Here is an 18210-nt window from a genome sequence, read left to right as displayed (position 1 = left end):
GTGGTGGCAGGAGGCCCCCCTGGACATTTGGAGGCCCCCCAGACATTGAAGGCCATGGACCAGGGCCCCAAAGTCCAGGGGTAAGAGCACCTCTGGGTAGAAGATATTTTTTACTGAAATCAGAATACAATATTACCTTTCTTGTTATTTTTCTTTGTGAACTCCACAAAATAAAAGGTCTTCACACTTCCTTTTTCAACAAAACAAAACCTAAACATGCAAGGAAGGGGCCTGGAATATCCCTAAGGGGGCAGGCCCCCTGTGGCTAATGGCCCTGTGTCCATTTTAGCTTGTAGCCTGACTTAACCCGACCCACTGCAGAAGTGTATTGAGAGAAAAACTAAAACAGAGCTGAGCCAGAACTATTCACCATTTCTCTGGATCATTATCTGTACAACATCAAAAAGTCCCCTTCCCCATTTTTCAATAAATTTTGGCACTGCTTGCACAGCTCTTTCTCTGACTCTTAATCAGCTTCATTTGATCTCAGTAGTGTAATCACTATCTAGCAGGCAAAGAAGCATTGTGATGTCATTGCATTCACTGCATGATCCCTGATCAACCATATGACTCATCCAAGAAAGAAAGGGAGGAAGAAAAGTAATAATCAGTGGGGAAAGGGGGCAGCTCAAAAATCAATGGTATCACACAGAATTATTAATGAATCATAGGGATATTAAACATTTTTTTCTAAACTTACTCCAAAATTGCAATTTTTGCCTAGAAATGGGTATTTCTTACAGCTCTAACCTAAAGTAATAAACCTTCCAAAACTAATTATAAGGAGACTGAGAGCCAAAGTACATATTATATTGAATGTGTTTCCTTTTTTACTCTTTAAAATAGCAGCCACAAGGGGCCTGATCTGGATCAGGCATGGGTAAAGTGTTCCCTTTCATTTCCTCCATGCTTGGATATAGGATGGCCTTCTTCACTACACTGATTTGGTGGAATGTCTAAACGAGTCTACTTACTTTAAATGGTGGGTTCTGTCAACCCAAACACAGATCCTACCTATTCAGTATTTCAGAGTTGTATAGACAGAGCCTACATATACAGAGAACATACATCTGTTTATGTCCCCATATACAGATAGTCACATGTGACACACACCTGTATTCCCCAACCTGTGCATGTGCTGGAAATTTGTGATTGGTCACAAATTCACACAGTGTGTAAGTCGAGCAAAATACACAGTGCTCTGAAGGGTCAGCACTCCCTCCTCTACGTATGTTCAGATAAATGCCCCAACTGGACTATGCTGTAGGGGTGTGTAGGACCAGTTTGATTTGAAGCAACTGGTTCGACCGGTTTGAGCTTGAACCAGACTGGCCTCCAAGAAAGGGGGCTGCTCTGAGTTCGAACTGAACTGGGCCCAGTTTGGATCAGCCCAGTTCGGGATGCTTGTAAAGGGGATTCCAGTATGGATTCCCCTTTACAAGCAAAGGGGAATCTCTAACAACTGAGAGGGGGGTGAAAGGGAGGGTGAGGGGAGGGCGAGAGGGCATCTTACCCATGGCAGCGGCTCCTCGGTGGTGGCGGCGGACCAGTGGCAACTCCTCTAAGCTCGTCAGAGCTCTCCCCATCTGTGCAGGCCGGTGGCAGCCTGGCTCTGGCCTCCGTGCATTTGTGTGATCTTCGTGCATGTGCAGTGGCTATCTGTGTCACTACACAAGCATGTCGCCACACAAATTTGTGTCACTCCCGCTGGCCCACACTGATGGCACCAGTGGAACCTACAGGAGCTGCCACCGCAAGTAAAATGCCCGTTCACCCGCCCTCCTGCCCACCCTTCCAACCTCCTTTTAGATGTTAGGGATCCCCCTTTGCTTGTAAAGGGGACTCCCTACCAGATTCCCCTTTACAAGCATCCTGAACCAGGCCGAATTGGGCCAAACCAGTTTGACCCAGTCAAACCGAACCAGTGGCCAGTTCTAATGAACCAGTTCATGAACCGGCAGCTTGGTACGAATTCAGTTCAAATTCGAATCAAACTGCCCAGAACAGTTCCATGTACACCCCTAATATGCTGTCCTGAAACCCTTGGAAGAAGGGTGGGATTCCAATTTTATAAATAAAATAACACAGTAAATATTTTATTTATGTATTTCCCAGTCTTCCTCAAGAGAGCCCAGAGTGGTATTCATGGTTATGTTTATCCTCACAACATCCCTGCGAGGTAGGTTATGCAGAGAGAGACGTGACTGGCCCAGAGTCACTCAGTGAGTTTCATAGCTGATTTAAAAATTTAAATACCACGCTGGTTTTGTTGACACACTCAAAAACTGCAGTGCATTTTTTTTAAACATAGAAGGCTAGGATCCCAAGAACAGAGACAGGGAAAGAAAGGGTGTGTGCAGCTGTAACCCAAAGGGCATAGGCGTCCTTGATTTTTTTTTTAATCCACTACAAAGACAAAAGTACATCAGCTGTGTGATGCCATGTTCTCCAGATGTCCAATGAAGTCTCAGCAAGCTGTTTATTCCTCCTGTATCCTCCAGACAAAGTTTCCTGGTGCAGAAGGGTGGAAAAGAAAACATGGTTTCTTGCTATGAACTGTTAACGGGCTCTTGCTTTGCTTTGCTCGCTTTAAGTATCTTGCTTAGATTGGCTCAAGTCTCTGTTTTTTCTGGAAACGTCATTTTGCTCTGGTCAGCGTTCCAAAACCGCAGTGCACTAAAAGCAGGCTCCTGCTCCACGCTGTCAACTCTTTAAAGTCTCTTCCTTCTAGAGCCTCAGTTCTCCAGGTTGTCTTAACTTTACCTGTACAAAGAAGGAGGAGTATTTCTAATGGGGCATTTTTTTTTTTGAGGACTTTACTGTTGGATGATTAGTTATATTTAAGAGAAGATTCAACCACAGCAGGAACATTTGTAATCACTTAAGAGTGCTCCCACAATGCTTAGCGAGGGAAAGAAAAGGAAAACAATTCAAAGACCAAAAATGCATTATAAGTTAAACAGAGAAGGGCAAAACCAAAGACCAGAAGAAGAGTTTCCCATCATTTGGGGCCTGCTCAGTACAAGACTCCACATCTTTGGAGATGTCCCCTCCACCCATGAATGCTGCATAGACATGTATGGAAATTGGAAACATATAGACTCTGCTGCCAAATCACAATCAAGAACATCTGTTTCTGCTTTAAGCTATGCTTCACCTTGGCATGCAGTCAAAAAGCAACAATTGCCTGCAATGCACTATATTTTTTTAAGGGCCAGATCTCCTAAGGTATTTTATTGAATACAGGTTCAGCATAATTACAGCCGTTTAAAATCGCTGAGACAGGTCAGCTAATATCACCTGCAAAATGTAGTAGAATTATGTAGGACTTTTCCATTGGTGTCATTTCTGAACAAACTTTATTAGGGTTTCTAGCCAACTGTTTTGTTAAGCCCTCCCACTTTGATGATCTCATAATCTACACAAGTAAGTGTTATTTGTTGATTCTAGTACTGACTCCATTACTGATTTCAGTACTTTAAATGTAACGAAATACTAGAGAGGGGGAGAAAATGGGGAATGCAAGTGGATTACAATTCCTTTTCTTGATGCAGCTTGCAATGGTTGAAGTGGAACTTTCCAACGCTGAGTTCAACTTTGCCCTCAGTTCATTAAACTCTAATATAATAAAGATAAATTTAAGCACATTGTTTAAGACTAAAAGCTAATAAGTTCTCAAGGCAGCTTTACTCATCAACTTTGGTGTGACGCGGGGTAAACTTTAGATAAGCCGTTGAGAAAATTCAGGGCCACTTCCAACATAAGGGATCATGTCAGTGAAACGCAGTAGCTGGGAAATCATTCCTCTCTACACTTATGCCCATTCAGACATACTTCTTTGGTGCTCCCTGTCAATCATATGCAGGATTACATTGCCAGGTGTGAGGACCATCTTTGAATAATAGATGACGACAAGAGAGACGCTGTAGGAGCATTCAATTGAGTCTGTATGGGGAGCCCTCCCCCCACTTCCTGTTCTTCACATGTAAAGAATTACACATTTAATCCTGACACAATTCTTGTGTGGCAGGATTGGGAAAGATCTGGAAAAGCTCCAAGAGCTGCTGCAGGTCACAGCTGACAATGCTGTAGCTTTGTAAGAACATAAGAGCCCTGCTGGGTCAGGTCCAAAGTCTCTCTAGTCCAGGTTTCTGTTTATCACAGTGGCCCACCAGATGCCTCTCAGGGAAGCCCACAAGATATGAAGGCATGCCCCCAATCCTGCTGTTGCTTCCCTACCTCTGAGCCCAGAGGCAGATTATAGACATCAAGACTAGTAGCTATTGATAGACCTGCCCTCCACGAATTTGCCTGAGCCACCTTTAAAGCCACCCAAGCTGGTGGCCATCACCCACATCATAGGAACATAGGAAGAACATAGGAAGCTGCCTTCTACTGAGTCAGACCATTGGACCATCTAGTTCAGTATTGTCTAACAGACTGGCAGTGGCTTCTCCGAGGTTACAGGCAGAAATTTCTCTCAGCCCGATCTGGAGATGCCAGGGAGGGAACTTGGAATTTTCTCTTCCCAAAGCAGCCCCATCCCCAAAGGGGAATATCTTATAGTGCTCATATGCAGTCTCCCATTCAAATGCAAACCAGGGCTGACTCTGCTTAGCAAAGGAGACAATTCATGCTTGCTACCACAAGACCAGCTCTCTCCTGTGGCAGTGTGTGTGTTGTGTGTGTGTGTGTGCACACACAAATAAAAGCTGGGACTCCATATCTGTAGAATTTGAAAAATACCATCTTTCATACATGAAGAAAAAGCAGTGGGGCAAGTGGAGCCAATCCTAAAACTCTGTCACTGAAAGCGAGGGAAGAAAGCCTTGCATTATCCTGGAAACACGAACTAATCTGCCAGGCTCCAACCTTCTTTATAATTTCATGGGACTCCTTCAGATTCTTCACACTTTGACCTAAGGAGACATGTCTCCTCAGTGATAGGCTTTTGAGTTCATAAATATGAATAGCAGATCCTGTGAGCAGGGCTATACTTGGTGGTGAAGAGGAAAAACGTAATGATAGATTTTTTTCCCCCAACAGTAGCAATAGTGCCACATAGCTGACTAGCTGGGAGAGAGCCAAGCCAAAGTTCTGCAAAGCCCGCCCTGAACTCTGAGCAGACGTGGCTCAGCTGAAGACTCACAGAGTAAGAGCGCATGATTGTAGATGGTGGGAGGGGGGAACCATAAGAGACCTTGCCACGCACCCTTTAGCTTTGGCACACTGGCTTTTAACTGCCTTTCAGTCCCCACCCAAACATATCCATAAGCACAATTCCCATTTCCCACTAGCAAACTTCTTAGCATCATCTCATGTGCCTTCAAGAGCACTGATAGTTCTGCCAGGAACCAGGATGCTGCCAGCTAAGACAGGGGTATCTTCCTGTATATTTTAAATTATTAAATATAGATCTTTTAAAACTATTGGGCCATTCGAGAGATGCAAGGAGATTGTTCAAGCTCTGCCTTCATGATCAGAGTATTGCTAATGTTATGATAAGGTAAAGGTAAAGGTAAAGGTAAAATCTGCCAGCAAGTCGATTTCGACTCCTGGCGCCCACAGAGCCCTGTTGTTTTCTTTGGTAGAATACAGGAGGGGGTTACCATTGCCTTCTCCTGCGCAGTATGAGATGATGCCTTTCAGCATCTTCCTATATCGCTGCTGCCCGATATAGTACCAGCGGGGATTTGAACTGGCAATCTTTTGCTTGTTAGTCAAACATTTCCCCGCCACGCCACCTTATGATACTAGGCTGCAAAACCCTTGATTGGCTTATTAATCTTTATAGAATTTCTTGTGCCCCATTTCTCTGGTATTAGAGAGGTTTCTGCCTAAGTGGCATTTTAAAACACAGTGGAAAATATACTGGTGCAGTCATTGTCCATGCATAAGGGTGTAAAATCAGCTCCTTTGTATTATATGTTCACATTTCAATTCAATTCAGTACAATAACAAGAGTCATTTACTAGATTTTCCATTTGGAGGGCCTAGACCCTTTAACGGTTTCAACAGATTTGTCTGGCAGACATCCAGAGCAAGTCACTTCGGATCTACCAGGAAGACACATCTGTGTGGTGGGAAGATTACCTAGAGCTCAGAGGGATAAGGGGCAAGCCCTCAGTGACATCTTTTGAGGTGATGTAAGGCACTATTGGAGGCAGCACATATCCCTGAAATGTGCTTGCCCTCCATTGCACACACAGGACAGTAGTAGTGAGGAAGCTTCATGCAGCACTGTCTTCCTGGTGCATCCACTGTGCCTTTGGTGCATCCATGGTACCAGCCACTGACCCTTTGGATGGTCGTGTGTGAGCTGTAATACTGTGATATCAGAAATATCAGTGAGTGCCACCATGGTCACAGGAACATAGGAAGCTGCTTTATACCAAGTTAGAACCTTGGTTCATCCAGCTTAGTAGATGGCAGGGGTTCTCCAGGGTTTCAGGCAAGAGTTTCATTCAGCGCTACTTGGAGATGCCAGGAAGTGAATCTGGGGCCTTCTGCGTGCAAACATGCAGATGCTCTTCCCAGAGTGGCCCCATCCCCTAAGGAGAATATCTTACAACGCTCATATGTAGTCACCCATCCAAATGCAAACCAAGGTGGACCCTGCTTAGCAAAGCAGGGCCACCACAAGACCAACTCTCTTCCCAATGATATCCCCAGCTGTGCTGATGAGGAGCACCATCTGGCATTCTTTCTTCTCCACACCCCATTAAAATAACACCCCAAGTTTCTCCCTTTTTTCAACTCTCTCCCCCTTCCCTAATTTTCTATTGGAAAGAGAAGAGGAAAGGCAGTGTGACGCCATTTCACCTTCCTTTTTTCTGTGAGTCCTCCATAAAGGAAGGGGTTCTGGGTGGGCCACTGAGCTGCCCCTGCCGGTAAGACCAGCTCTGAGTCCCAATACACTTTTCTTGGTTTTAAAATATATTTCAAGTTTTATGCATGTATGGGTAGGAACTGGAGATGACAGGTGTGATCCTGAGTGTAGAATACCTCTGCACTAGGAGGAGTCACAAGCATCACTCGGTTCAATGTGTGAATTTTCATCAGCTACGTTCTGAAACCATAACAAGGACCAAACACCTCCTCTTCCCACCCCAACCCATGAACCCCTAAACCTTGCTTTTGCCCCTTCCTTTCCCCCAAACTTATCAAGTGGCAAGTGCATCCACAAAGTCTCTTCATGAGGCCTCCCTCCCTTGTGCCTAGAACACTGCAAGAGCAGCACCACAAGCACCAGGGAGCCTGGGAGATGTAGTCCTCCAGGGTATCTGTGTTCATAGTGACTAAGGTCCCCTGGAAAACTATATTTCCCAGGGGTCCATGAGCCTGGGATACTTCCATTGTAGTTTCTAGGTACCGGGGTCTTACACAGATGCCTCCAGACAGAACTTGCCACTGCCAGGTCAGCTGGGGGGAAGAAAAGGGAAGTGGTACAGAAAGGGAGGGCTGGCTGGCAGCAGGGATGAAAACAAAAGTGAATCCCAGCCAAACCTGAATTCACAAGGTCTGTACTCCGTTCATACTGTGGAGGGTCTTACCAAATTAGGGGAGTTTATATTCTAAATTACCTCAGTTCTGAATTCAGTAAGAAAAAGGTGGCAACCATAACTGAGTTCAGAGGTTATTATCCTAGGATGAACTGATTGTATAAACAAGTCAACAGCAAACTTATACTTAAAGGCTATTCTCACCAAGGCTAGGGCAGCCCAGACTGGGTTAGGCTGCTCAGGTGGAGCACCAGGATCCCCACAGATCCCCACACTCCCATCCAAACTAACCCCACTTCTTAGCCCAGCTCTTAGCCAAGGTTAAATGAGTGAGTGTGCCCTTAACTTGGCTGACAGAATCATGTGTTTCCTTAGGCTGCACGTAGCCCAAGGAGATACAGAGGCACGCACCTAGAGTGCCCATCTGATGAGGGAATCCCCTCATGCTCAGCAGGCAGTGCATTATGGGATTCCCAGAGGCCGTCTGATGGGAGGATCTGCTCAATGCACTGCACTCGGCGTGTGGTGCATTGTGGGATTCCTGGAGGCCGGCACACGTCATCCAAGTCTCCGGAGATACGTGCTGCTGCTTGGTGCAGCGTGGATCATCTGAGAGTGTGGTCCGTACTCCCAGTAACATTTGCTCTATTGTCTGGCGGGGGGGGGGAGTGAGTTGGACCCAGCCTTCCCCCCCCGTCCCCCCCGCCATCCCGGTCGTGTGAATTGTCTCCTTAGCTAGCCCGTTTCTGCAAGGACGTTTAACTAAACTCAGCAATGATAATTTGTCAAAGATTTAGAGAACATATCATTCTGCTAATACAAACATACTCTAAAATAAAGGCTCTGTTAAGGTTTTTGCTTCAAATAAACGATTATAGCGAGATACATATCGCAGGCTAAAACCATAGTTCCAGCCTATTCTCTTCTAGACTTGGAATAACACAGATATTTTTAGAGAGTTTTTTTAAGGTGTTTGGTCAAAAACCCATGAGTCAGATTTCAGTGCAAGCTAGATAGTTATTATACTGCCCTAAGGGTGTGCCTCTGTGGCCCTCTCATTTTGGAGATTTTCATTTATATTTATATATATGAATGCAGCAAGCTCACTTGCAGTGAAAGGCTGAGAAGAGAAATTGGGAAATTTTCTTGTAGAATGGCAGATTCAAGGGAAGCTCATCTTAGGCATTTTCAGACTTTAACATCACCACAGTCCATATCCTAATTTCAAACATCTCTTCCACTACAGGGAAAAAATATTGTATAGCCGTTCTCATATATTCTAGACTGAATCAATACCCTAGACTGAAGCACAAATTATATGTTCTATCAAGCACATCACTGGCCCTTGTAGACTTGGTTTTTGGTTCCTAATAGTAGCAATGGGAAGAGATAAGAATTAGGACCTTGGAATGGGGGGAGAAAGAATTTTAGCACTTTCTACCATGCCGTGGTCTCTTATCTCTTTGTAATCGACTCTTAGTCAGCCTGGGTTATATAGCCCTCAGTACTAGCCACGAAAGCGAAGAACCTTTATTCAAATCCTAAATATGAAGTTGTTGATATAGTGCACTGACTTTCCTTAAATAATGACCTAATTCACATGGAACATGGAACTGAGGGTCCAATGGACCCACGGTTCAACCCACCCCCATGTGCATACCTGTCTGCATTCAGATGAAACGGACATGAGCCAAACTGCAGTCAGGGAAACTGCAAATGTGGGTAACTGGCTGTGCTGACTTCCTTCTGCCATGAATGACAGCCCCAACAGCCAATCACAGATGGAGAGGGGGGAGGAGCTTCCTACCTCAGCTCCGGTTTCAGCCAGCACAGCCTGCACTTCCGCATTCAGACATACATCAGGTGGCTGGAAACCTCAGGTACGAGCAGCGAAACTCACTACAACCCGAGGTTTCAAACAGAAGTTTGGCAAAGGAAACCTCGGATCGCTCTTCTGATGGGACCAGGGTTTCATGCATTCACACGTGTGAATGCAACCACTTCATTAAAATAATGAATCACCATCATACCTTAAACTAGAGGATACCTTAAAATAAAGAAAACCTTGTTTTCTGTTACAACATTTAACCCATTCTTTATTCTGTAACTCAGGCAATCTAGAGACGCTTCCTTTGCTGACGGGCTGAAATAAGAAAGACCCTGCAAACTAGAAGAGGGAATGAGGTATATGGAAGGGAGGAAAAGGCAGCAGCAGGAAATAGTTGCTGGAGTTTTAAAGAATGTGCAGCAAAGGCCAGCTGCAATGCATCAAGGCAGCCCACAAAACGGGAGTTTCTCCAAGCACAGTGAAACAAGGCCCAGACAGGGCTTGGCTTACTGTTGGTATGCTAGCATTTAGGAGAAAGCAGCATATGAGGAGAGAGAGAGAGAGAGAGAGAGAGAGAGAGAGAGAGAGAGAGAGAGCGCTATATTATACTGACAGTGTAATATACTATACTTACTGTCAGGTGAGTTAGGAACCTAGGAAGCTGCCATATACTGAGGTGAGTCTCACGATCAGTGAGACTCTCCTGAATGGGGTTAGCGGGGAGAGTGGGCTTAGCCCGCTCTCCCCACAGACAAGCATGCTGGCAGCCCTGGGCGGCCGGATTGGCCACCCACACGACTGCTAGTTCCGTCACAGAGCCGGTAGGGGCTGTGGGGATCGGGGGCCGTGCAGCACCCGAAAGTTCCAGGATGCCCCACCCAAGTGAGCAGGGCATCCTGGAGAGACCCCCAGGGACAGGAGGCTTGTTTCAGCCTCCCAGCAGTGGTCTCCCCATGTGTTGCCATGGTGCGAAGCCATGCCACTGCAATACACAATCAAATAGGGGTTAGTGGAGCGCTCGCTCCACTAACCTCGTCTAAGGGGAGGGCTACTTAAGCGGGTTACCCACTTAGAGGAAACCAGGCTTGCCTGTGAACCGCGTGGTTCTCACGTTCGCCCAAAAGCGGGCTAGGCTCCCTGCTTTTGGCCAATCGTGAGAATAGCCTTACTGAGTCAGACCATTGGTCTATCTAGCTCAGTATTGTCTTCACAGACTGGCAGCAGCTTCTCCAAGGTTGCAGGCAGGAGTCTCTCTCAGCCCTATCTTGGAGAAGCCAAGGAGGGAACTCGGAACCTAGAAGTTTTTCCCAGAGCGGCTCAATCCTCTGAGGGGAATATCTTACAGTGCTCACACTTCTAGTCTCCCAGGGCAGACCCTGCTTAGCTAAGGGGACAAGTCATGCTTGCTACCACAAGACCAGCTTTCCTCTCAAGACCAGTTATGATAGTTCTTTGAACAGTCTACTATTATAAGCCCTGAAGATCTATACATTGATGTAGAAAGATATACATGGTTTGTGTCATTCTGTAATAGACGATTACATCTTTGTTAATCTGATTGCTTGCTAATGTCCAGGAAAAAACCCTCACTGGGAGGTTTTCTTAATGGGCAATCTAACTTCAAACCATTCTCTGTGTGTGGCATAAAAGTGATCCTTTTACCTGGGGTTGTCAGAGAGAGCTGTGAGTTTCGCTGGACTGAAAACAGCCTTATGAATATGTGAAGCTGCCTTATACTGAGTTAGTCATCCGTCTATCTAGCCCAGTGTTGTCCGCTCTGGCTGCTGGTGGATTCCTGGGGGTGGGGGAGTGGGGTGTAAGTCAGTGGTAGAGCATCTGCTTTGCATGCAGAAGGTCCCAGTTTCAATCCCTGGCGGCATCTCCAGGTAGGGCTGGGAAAGACTCCTGCCTGAAACCTTGGCGAGCTACCACCAGAGTAGACCATACTGAGCTAGATGGATCAATACTTTGACTTGGTATAAGACAGCTTCCTATGTTATGTTTCCTATGTTATGTCAGAAACATGCCATTTTCACGGGTAGCTGCCAGACCTCGCCCAGACTCCGAGAAAAATTAATTTGCCAGAAAATGTGGGGGAGGGGGACCCCATTGGGAAAGCATGGGGAGTTGTATGTTCCAATAAACTTTGGCAGTTTTCAGGTACTTTTCGAGACAGAAAGTCTGGACTTGCACTGAATTATGAACCAATGAACAAGCTATATTTTTTTAGTTCACTGCATTTCAGTCCATGTTGGATTTCCATGAAAATTGCTTAAGAAATAAATTAAAAAATACTAGAAAGCTTAAGTGCTGGAGATTTAAATATGTTTTTCTAAACACACAAACTCTTCTGCACATCAACTAGCAACGAGTGGAGGGAGAGTGCATGGTCATTTTGTGGTGCAGGAGGTATGCTTGCAAATAGCAAGCCTGTTTTACTAGTATCTATAGCAGCAGCTTAATAGCTTTTTGGGCTATTGACAATGAATAAAATCAGCAATATATGCTCACCTTGTATATTTGCAAATATATGGATATTGCAGAGACTCCATAAATCTCCAAGATCTCTCCCATCTCAAAGAAACAGACTGTAGAAAGAGGAGTCATCGCTGAAATGGCCCGCTGTTCAGGAAAGGTGATGAGTTGACACTTTGGATAACAACATACGCTTGTAAACTTTTAAAAACATTATGGAAATTCAGTATCATTAAGACATTTGTGGTTAATGATTGCCTGTCCAGCATAGTAGAATCGTAGAGAGAGCATCCTTCTACATGATCCCCACTGTACATTAAGGTCATCTGAGGAGGTCCGTCTCCCGTTACCACCGGCTCATCTGGTGGCGACTCAGAGGCGGGCCTTCTCTGTAGCTGCCCCAGGGCTGTGGAATGCACTCCCGGCAGAAATCTGTAATCTGAGTTCATTGCTGGCCTTCAGGACAGCCCTTAAAACCTATCTGTTTCGCCTGGCCTTCCAGGGTTTTTAATTTGTTGTAAACTGTTTTTAACTGCTGTAAGTGTTCAGCCTGGTTCTCCAGGATTTTTAACTGTTGGAATGTTTTAACTGTTAATTAGTTTTATGCTGTTTTTATAGTTTTTGTTTGAATTGTTAATTGATTTTAATTGTTTTTACTTTGATGTAAACTGCCCTGAGCCATTTTTGGAAGGGCAGTATATAAATCGAATAATTAATAAATTAATAAATAAAAATAAAATAAACTGTCCTTAGTTAGCTGTCCCTAGTTTCTGGAAACTGTCCCACCAGATAAATCACTATCCCTATTTTGTCCGTATCTGTGCCCCTTGGGGATATCCTGTTCAATTGTTTTCATAGGAGTTGTCATTCTTCAGAATCAGCTACCTCCCTAGAGTCTCTGGAAATTAAAATCTTTAAGTGGGTGGGTGGCTGCATCATGTCTCTAGTGCACCGTCTGTTGCAGAGAAATTACTTATCCCTTATAAGTTACTGAACTGGAAGCCAACTTTAACTGAGAAACAAGAGTTTGATTTTTATTACTAAGACATAGGCTAAGACAACAATAAACAGGCTGACAGACTCTTATGCAGAGAGCGGGAGAACCGCTCAGTTTGAATTCAGGGCAGCAAGTGAAGAGCAGACAAGCAAACAGTGACTCCACCCCCAAGCCAGTACATAGCTCTATTCAATACAGACAAGCATGCCCTAGATAAAGAACTCAGGCATTGTCCATGGCAAAATCCCAACACCTGCATGTGCTTGGTGTACAACACTCATGTACTGCACAATATATAGCAGGTGTAATTCAGTGTAATCCAGTCTTCAGTCATCTATTATAGTGGGGGGCGGCGGGAGGGACTTGGGCAGTAATCCTTGGTATGAGAATTGATTGTTACAAGTGTATCCCTATTTTCATCTGTGAAATGTTGGAGGGTATGGGCTTGGCTCATCTGATTTGATAATCTGTAATAATATGTTTTGCATGCCTTTTCTTACTGGCTGTCCACTTGTAGCCACTGCCAGAATTGTATGCCACACCTCTCAGGTTGTCTGGTGACGCCCCTTCCATATTCATAGCATGTCTCTATGTTCATTGGTAAAATGTTGGAGGGTATAGATTCTCAGGGTTATCTTCAGCTTTTGCTCAAACTGAATGAAACGTGGAACACCTTGCACCCAGAGATACTCTACAGAGCTCTTCTCACAATCCGTAAGAAGAGCTCCAGGGTGGTCTGCGGGGAAGGAGGGTTTAACTTACCTTGCCCACAGACGATCTCCTGTAAGTCCCTGGGTGGGCGGATCACCTGCCCAGACGAGCAGAGGCGCCTGCTGCAGCTGCCGGAATCAGGGTGCCGGGATGTGCCGCTACAAGTTGCCCCACCCCCTGGAGCCCCAATAATGCACCGCACGAGTGTGTGGTGCTACTGGGATCCCCTTCCCCCCGCCACCGAGTGTACCAGCCGCAGCTGACACATGATGAATTAAATGAGGTTAAGGGAGTGTTTGCTCCCATAACCTCATTTAAGAAGGAGGCTTCACAGGTGGGTTTGCTGCCATGTAGCCGCTGGGATCAGACCTGAACCCGACAGTTCACATGAGCGTGCAAAACCAGGCTGGGCTCCCTTTGCCTGGTTTTGCATGCTCATGTGAATAGCCTCTATATTTACTCTGTACAAAGGACAGCAGAATCTAGCTCTAAGGTTTCCTTAACTTTTAGGGCTATTGTGGACACAATCTTGATTGTGTCTACACTTTTTAGGAGAGGAGAGCTGGTCTTGTGGTAGCGAGCATGACTTGTTCCCTTAGCTAAGCAGGGTCTACCCTGGTTGCATATGAATGGGAGACTTGATGTGTGAGTACTGAAAGATATTCCCCTCAGGGTGTGGAATCGCTCGGGGAGGCTTGCTTCATTTTGCCAGATGCAAAATAGTGGCTCAGAGCTCTCCACAGCTCTGCAAAGCCTACCCTGAACTCTGAGTATATGTGGCTCAGCTGAGCAGCCACAGACTAGGAGTACATGATTACAAATGAAAAAAAGAAGCCACAGAGGATCTTGCTGCTAGCCCTTTGGCTCTGGCAGACTTGCGTTTACCTGCCTTTCCTGTACTTCATCAGTGTGATATGTTCTACCCAAACATATCACAAAGCACAATTCCCACTTCCCATTTAGGTCAATAGCAAAAATTTTAGCATCATCTCATGTGCCTCAAGAGCACCAGTGGTTCTGTCAAAAACAAGGATGCTGCCATCTGAGATGGGAGTCTCTTCCTCTTTTTTTGTGTTTTTTTTTTAATTATTGGATTTCAATCTTTTTAATTATTGGATGGAAGAGGCAAGATTACTCAGGCTCTGGCTTCAGGATCAGAGAATCGTTCACAGGGGTACATAGGCTGCTGCCTTATACTGAGTCAGACATTGGTCTATCTAGTACAGTATTGTCTACTCCGCTTGGCAGGGATTCTCTAGGGTTGCAGAAGAAGGTATTTCCCAGCCCCGCCTGGAAATGCCAAGGATTGAACCTGAGGCCTTTTCCATGCAAAGCATGTGCTCTTCCACTGAGCTATGGCCCCATGTTATGAAAGGTATTCTTTGGCCCCAGGACACTGCCAGGCTTACTCATCTTTATAGATTTTCTGTGGCCCATTTCTCTGGCATTAAAGAGGTTTCTGCCAAAGTTGCATTTAAAAACACATTGAAAGATGTGTGGATGCAGTCAGAGCTGTCCAGGCAGATAGAGTCAATTATCTACTGAAGGGTTTCTTAACCTTGGGCCCCAGATGTTATTGGACTACAACTCCCATCAGCCACAAAGGCCATGTCTGGGGATGATGGGAGTTGTAGTCCAACAACATCTGGGGGCCCAAGGTTAAGAAACCCTGATCTACTGTAGTCAGCCTCATCAGCAGGTCAGTGTTGTCTGTATCTTTATTAGGAGTGTATACTATTATTATTATCATTATCATTATCATTATTATTATTTACACAGTCTGACAGCTGCTATTGACTGGTTTGTTTTATCTAGACATCGAGTCCTTCCCAAGGACCTGGGATGGCTGAAGTTTATTATCAATATTGTTGCTGTTATTTTTATAGATATCGTCGCAGAATATAGGCTGTTCCCAGTAAAGTTGCTTTTTGTAACTGGCTGATGGTGATTTCTGTGGCCCCTATGGTGTTGAGGTGCTCTTCAAGTTGTTTTGGAATTGCACCTAGGGCGCCAATTACTACTGGGATTATTTTGGCCTTCTTCTGCCACAGTCTTTCAATTTCAATTTGTAGATCTTTGTATTTTGTGATTTTTTCTATTTCTTTTTCTTCTGTTCTGCTATCACCTGGTATTGCTATGTCGATTATTTTAACTTGTTTTTCTTTCTTCTCGACTACAGTTCTATCTGGTGTATTGTGTGGCAGATGTTTGTCTGTTTGTAGTTGGAAGTCGCATAATATTTTTACATCTTCATTTTCTACCACTTTTTCAATTTTATGGTCCCACCAATTTTTGGCTACAGGTAGCTTGTATTTTTTGCAGATGTTCCAGTATATCATCCCTGCTACCTTGTCATGCCTTTGTTTGTAGTCAGTCTGTGCGATCTTTTTACAACAGCTGATTAAGTGGTCCACTGTTTCATCTGCTTCTTTACAAAGGTGGCACTTGCTGTTTGTTGTGGTTTTTCTACTTTTGCTCTTATTGCTTTTGTTCTTGCGCAGCCAGTTCTTGCGCAGCCAGTATTAAACCCTCTGTTTCTTTCTTCAAGTTGCCATTCTTAAGCCATTGCCAGGTCTTGGTGATGTTTGATTTTCCACTTATATTGTGCAAATATTGAACATGCAGTGGCTTATTTTTCCATTTTTCTGCTCGGTTCTTGACTTGTTCTTTCTTGTAGGCCTGCTTTCTTTCATTGGTGTTTCGCATTATTGACCATTTGAAGTGCATCTTCTTCACTGTCCTTGATATATTCTTCAAGGCCTCTTTTCTCCTCCTCTACTGTTTGATGGACTTGCAGCATTCCTCTTCCACCTGAGCTGTGGGGGAGGTATAGCCTATCTACATCAGTGCGGGGGTGCAGATCATGATTGATGGTCATGATTTTCCTGGTCTTACGATCTAGCGTCGCTAGCTCTGCCTGGGTCCAGTCTATTATTCCTGCAGTGTATCTGATAACAGGTATAGCCCAGGTGTTTATGGCTTGTATGGTGTTCCCGCCATTGAGTTTGGACTTTAGGATTTTTGTAACTCTCCTGATGTATTCACTTCCAATTTTTCTTTTAACTTCAGTGTGTGCAATGTTATCAGCCTGAAGAATGCCCAAGTATTTGTAATGTTCTTTCTCTTCCAGGTTCTTGATGTTGCTTCCATTGGGCAGTTCTATTCCTTCTGTTTTTCTTATTTTTCCTCTGTTCATTATTAATGCAGCACACTTGTCTAGTCCAAACTCCATTGCTATATCACTACTGAATATACGGACAGTGTTTAGCAGTGATTTGATATCTGATTGGGACTTTCAATACAACTTCAGATCGTCCATGTACAGCAGATGGTTGATTTTACTTGTAGTTGTAGATGTTTGGTATCCGAGGCCTGTTTTGTTTAGTATTTGTGAAAGTGATGTCATGGCGATTACAAACAACAGAGGGGATAGTGAGTCCCCTTGGAAAATACCTCTTCTAATGCTAACCTGTCCGAGTGTCTCACCATTGATTGTTAACTGTGTATTCCACATGCTCATTGCTTTTTAAAATAAATATCTGAATGTTTTTGCTGACACCAGTTGTTTCTAAACATTTTAGTATCCATATATGAGGCAATGAGTCGAAGGCCTTCTTGTAGTCAATCCATGCAACACTTAGATTGGTTTTTCTTCTCTTGCAATTTTCTAAAATCATTTTGTCAATCAGCAGCAGGTCTTTTGTGCCTCTGGTGTTCGGGCAATTTCCTTTCTGTTCAGCTGGAAGCTGTTTGTTAGTTAATAAGTGTTGCATTACTTCATCTGCTTTTATTCCAGTTAATAATTTGAACATGGTTGGCAGGCAGGTTATCGGTCTATGATTACTTGGAACTGCACCTTTTGCTGGGTCTTTCATTATGAGATGAGTTTTCCCAGTTGTTAGCCATTGTTCAATATCACCTCCTTGCAAAATGTGATTGAACTGTTTAATTTTGGTCTATGACTGTAAATAAACATGACTGACTGATTGAACTGTTTTGATAGTTGTTTATGAAGGTTTGTTGGGTGTTTAAGCCAAAAGCCATGCAGTTCATCATCACGTGGTACAGTCCAATTTTTAATTTTCTTTGCTCTTTCACTTATTAATTCTGGTGTTATTATTAGATCTTGCATTTGTTGGTTACATTTTTCAACCTCTTTGACCCAGCCTGCTCTTTTATTATAATCTATTGGATTGTCTCATAATTTCCCCCAGAATTGCACTGTTTCTTCTTTATTGGGTGTTTCTACGTTTCTTGCAGTTTCTCCTTCTATGCTTTGGTAGAAACGTCTCTGATTTGACTGGAATAGGAGCTTCTGCCTGTGTCGTGTAATTCTGGCTTTGTATCTGCTAAACTTCTTTGACACTGCTGTTATTTGCTGCTTTATTATTTCCAGGACTTCTCTAATTTTCCTTGAATCTAGGTGGTATTTTTTGATCAGATACTGTTTGGTGTTTTCATTCGTCAGCTTCTTGTCTTTCATATCTTTCAATTTACTAGCATCAGATCTAAGAATGGAGATTTTATTTTCTAATCTAATCTTCCATTTAGATGATGTACTATTTAGGTGATTTTCCATTTAGGTGATGTATTATTATTATTATCATAATCATCATCATCACCATCACCATCATCATCAGCATCAGCATCTCATAGACTTAAGTCTAATGGTGGGTTCAGACAACATAGGAACTAGC

At 44.1% G+C, this 18210-nt stretch overlaps 1 long non-coding RNA gene across 1 annotated transcript; it reads right to left on the bottom strand.

Moving 5' to 3' along the window:
• Positions 1-2066: 2066 nt before the first annotated feature.
• Positions 2067-9242, bottom strand: LOC128331882 (uncharacterized). The gene is made up of 2 exons (XR_008310462.1): positions 9163-9242; positions 2067-2763 (listed from the first exon to the last, which is right to left on the bottom strand). It is a non-coding gene; the product is annotated as an uncharacterized LOC128331882 (long non-coding RNA).
• Positions 9243-18210: the final 8968 nt, after the last annotated feature.

The sequence above is a fragment of the Hemicordylus capensis genome, chromosome 6 (genome assembly GCF_027244095.1).
Source record: "Hemicordylus capensis ecotype Gifberg chromosome 6, rHemCap1.1.pri, whole genome shotgun sequence".
Taxonomy (NCBI): Eukaryota; Metazoa; Chordata; class Lepidosauria; order Squamata; family Cordylidae; genus Hemicordylus; species Hemicordylus capensis.
This window is presented reverse-complemented; position numbering and strand designations above follow the sequence as displayed.